Below are 4,052 nucleotides of genomic sequence, written 5' to 3' on the forward strand. Positions count from 1 at the left end.
AAGAGGTCAAGGAATCAGTACCAATGCTGCAGTTTTTTCCAGATGTATGGGACAAAAAAAAGGGTATACTGGCGTTTATTGGACAAATAATGGGTCTTACTGCACAAACAGGTGACTAATCCTCCTATAGAAAAAGTCCACTCAGAAGGGCTTCTACAATGATCCCTTGACCTTTAATTTCTTGATTAGCTGTGCTTAAGGGAACTGTGTAGCTTGGTGGTCCTTAAAATTTGTTAACAGTGTTTTAAATCAGCATATTCATGGCTTCTTGGCATTATTTCAGGTTGTCTGCTTGTTTGCACTCTATTTTCTGCTTTGAGGAATGTATTGTGTTCCTTGAGTACTCATCAGTGTGGACCCGGAGGCTCATGTATGCTTTGTGTGTGAGAAATCAGAAATCTGAATAGCAGGGTCTTCTGAGAACATGTATATAAACCCTGACTTTCATGAGTATAAAGAACACAGAATTAATGGCTCTTCCCCAGCACTCTTCAGATGCAACCTGCATCTGCTCATCCTTTTAGCAGACTTTAAAATCTGTAAACCTTTTTGCAAAGGTGTGAAGAGCTTTTTTCCTTTTCTTATCCAAAATTAATATTTTTTCAAAGTCTATATCTGCTAGTCCTGTTCAATACCATTTTGCATCCATGATGTTTTCTATGCCAAATTCTGAACTTCTGAGATTCAGGTACAGGTATGGTCTGTCCTACTTAGAGAAAGTCAGGCCCCAGAGAAGTGTTCAGCATGTTTACGTCTGTCTGAGAAAGCAAAAGTTTGGCTATTCTTGTCTTAACATTCTGAACGCTAGTCATCCCATGTAATTCTAACAACTGCTGTACTAATAATGTCTGAACAATTCCTAAACCCATGATGTTGAAGTCTCCATGAGGGAGCTTCTGGTGGAAAATAAACATGGTTCCAAAAATTCTCACGGGATTCTTCAAAAAGAGGCCTAAGAACATTGTATTGCTCTGAAGCTAAAGACTCAATGTCCTCTCTTGCCCCGTGCATGGAGATGCAGAATACACTGCTAGGTGATTTATGCAAAGGGAGTCTTTGTACTGCCAAACAGCACTGGCCATACTGATAAACCAGTTAAGGAACTGTGGTGCATCCAAACAGAGGATTAAACGCCTTGTCCAAGGACACCTTCTACAAGGAACTAGCAGTTAACACTGATGTTTGTAGCAGCTGAGTCACCTCATAAGACCATAACTCAGCTACCCCACTCAACTAATTGCTTCCATTGGTTTCAATTGAAAAATCTACCTCCCTCTTTGTGGACAGGAAACTCCAGAAAAATTTTGGTGGATCACACTAGAGTGATACTTTGGACGACCATTCTGGCTACTAAGAGTCCATGATCATTACAGCGCACCAAGGAAGGGATCCTGCTGTCCACCAGCATCTTCAGCCAGATGATCTATGCTGAAGTCAAGTACCACCCTCCTTTGCATGAGCTGGATGAATTGGGTTTGTCAGTCATCTGTAGTGGGCTGTACTCTGGCACACTCATGGAGCAATCACTTATGCTGTGGTATGTTGCAAAGTATTTGAACCTTGATAGTGTGCCCCAGCCAGTTATTTAGTTATTTTTACCAGAGCCCTCAGAGTAGGATGGGGTTGGGATTACCCTCACCAGCTTCACCTGGCCTTTCCACCTTCAGCTGCAGCACATCAGCCCCAAGAGGGTTTTTAAGCTCCAGTCTGAAGGCTTAAGGAGAGAGGTGGGATAGGTTTGTACCTGTTTTGTGGTCTTTGTTGTCTTGTTTGGATTTCCTAGACTAACTTGGCTGCTGATCACTGGATGGGTTTTGTTGCTGTCATCATCTTGATCCTGCTTGCCTGGATTAGGAGCCCTACCTGCTAGAGCCATCAGGAATTCTTCAAGGACTGAAAGGTAAGCTGTGAAAAATTGGGAAAGGAGAAGCTGAAAAACTAAATGCCAAGACAGCAAGGAATAGATAAAAAAGGACTGTGCTGCACTAGATTAAAACCAATCATGTTATCAGAGTGTGCAGAGCTCATGGACAAAATAGAGAAACCAATCAAGCAATGTGAGATCTCATGCACAGTAGTTGCAAAATGTATACATACTGTATTATGTAAAAGTTGTAAAATGTATAAGTAGAGTAGTATGTAAAAATAGGTAAAATATATAATTAAGTAAGAAAATGTATAAGTAGAGTGATGTGTATATGTATAAGTAGTATAAGATAAGCAAGTGAAATGTATAAGTAAGGTATTATGTCAAAGTTGTGAGATGTGTGAACACCGGGGTATTTTAAACAATAAGATGCTTCTGTGTAATCATATTGATTTGTTGATCAGAAGGCATGAGTTCCCACAGTGGTGGTGCTTTGAGATGCCAGCCCGGACACCTACACCAGCCTGAGTTCTCAAGGGTTTTCAGGAACTTCCTGTACAGCAATGGAAATCCTCAGAGTGCTTCACCCACCCCAGTAAATGTGAGACCTGGAAAGATCTCATTTTCCTACACACCTTCAAGGCCATGAGAGTCCAAGGAGAGCCTGTTACAGCTGGGTAACTTACTGCTCTCCCAGTGCTGTACACCAGCCATACTGCCTAAACAACATTTAGGAACTTAAAAGAGAGAAAACAGGAAGATGTTCACGTGTTGCAATTGTCAGAAGCTGATAACTTGTAACAGATGCTACATGTAGGTCAGAAACATGGCCTGAAAACACAGAAAATTCAAGTGCAGCAATTGAAAACTTTGGAAAAAATAAGAAGCTTTAGGAAGCTAGAGGCTGCAAAACTACAGGGAAAAAGAACCATTACTTCTTGACGCTGGATTCTAATCTGAATAAAAACAGAGTTCAAGGTTTGCTACAAAGGATCAAAGAAATCAGATGACTAACTGGCAAGAATGAAAATGAGGATTAGAAGTGGTAGATGGGAACCTGAACTGGAAAGCAAACCAAAGCTTTCTACAGATGAAGAGGCTTGGCAAAAACGATCAAACCATCATGGATAACAAAAGCTTCAGGCACAAAAGATGAAATAACGATTGCAAAATCCCAGGTTGTGATAAAGGAGACCAATTGCCTAAAACCATACTTAAAGTGCCTGTTTCTTCTATCTGGCTTTTTGTGGAGTTATTTTGATTAATTTAGTTTTGGTTAACATATAGCATTAAAATTTAGATGATGACCTAGATAATATATTTTCTTCAAGTTTAAATTATTTAAATCATAGTAGAACCAATTCTATCTTTTATAGGTACAAAATCTCATAGGGCTGGTGGTGTTTGAGGGGATGGAAATTGGACAGCAAGATTAAGTGGGTCTAATGCACACCTTCCTGAATTGGATGTATACTGCTCTCTTTGCCTAGCCAGTATAATCCAGGCAGTGTGGGGGAACGGAGTTCTTATCAGCTCTGTTAATTCAGTTCCTCATTAGCCAGCTGCTGCTGCTGAATTGGTACTTGCCCTTTACCAGAAAAGCTGCTAAGATATTTATCCCTTCAGAGTTATATACATGTGATGAAGCCAGTTAGGAAGGGATTGTATCTTGGCTGCTGACTGCTTAGCTCCTCCTACCCAGATTGTCACACTGACCACAGCTAATTTATTTATCTCAAATAGGCTATGACAGATTCAGCTTCTCTGCTTCTGGTGTCATTAATAGTCATAAAGTCCATGGGACCATCAAAATATTTCCAAGACCTTTGAATTGTGACTTTCTCCGACTTTGAGCCCTCCTTCTGGCTCTGGAGGCAACCAGCTGTACATCAGGTTTTGCTGAGCTTGGACAGCTCTGTAGTGTGCTGGGATCTGCAACACTTCTAGGCTCTTCAGAGCTCTTTTGCAAGTGCTAGTCACTGCTTCACCTTTCTGGTGTCATCCCCTCATGCTTTCTGGGATATTGTAGGAAGCTTTGATGGCTAGATGGGGTCGCAAATAAGCAGGAGGAAGTGCCATTACTGGGGACAGCGAGGCGGGACCTCAGAGATCTCAGCAGATACCCATTTTTTGCTGCAGAAACAGCAAAGTCCTACTGTTTATCCTCAAGATAACACTGTAGTGG

The 4,052-nt window shown here is 41.2% G+C and overlaps 1 long non-coding RNA gene across 1 annotated transcript; it reads left to right on the forward strand.

The window, feature by feature from the left end:
* Positions 1 to 1,696: 1,696 nt before the first annotated feature.
* On the forward strand, positions 1,697 to 3,102 carry LOC138111660 (uncharacterized). Its single transcript, XR_011151416.1, has 2 exons — positions 1,697 to 1,900; positions 2,332 to 3,102. It is a non-coding gene; the product is annotated as an uncharacterized lncRNA (long non-coding RNA).
* Positions 3,103 to 4,052: the final 950 nt, after the last annotated feature.

This window comes from Aphelocoma coerulescens, chromosome 5, assembly GCF_041296385.1.
Source record: "Aphelocoma coerulescens isolate FSJ_1873_10779 chromosome 5, UR_Acoe_1.0, whole genome shotgun sequence".
In the NCBI taxonomy this organism is placed as follows: Eukaryota; Metazoa; Chordata; class Aves; order Passeriformes; family Corvidae; genus Aphelocoma; species Aphelocoma coerulescens.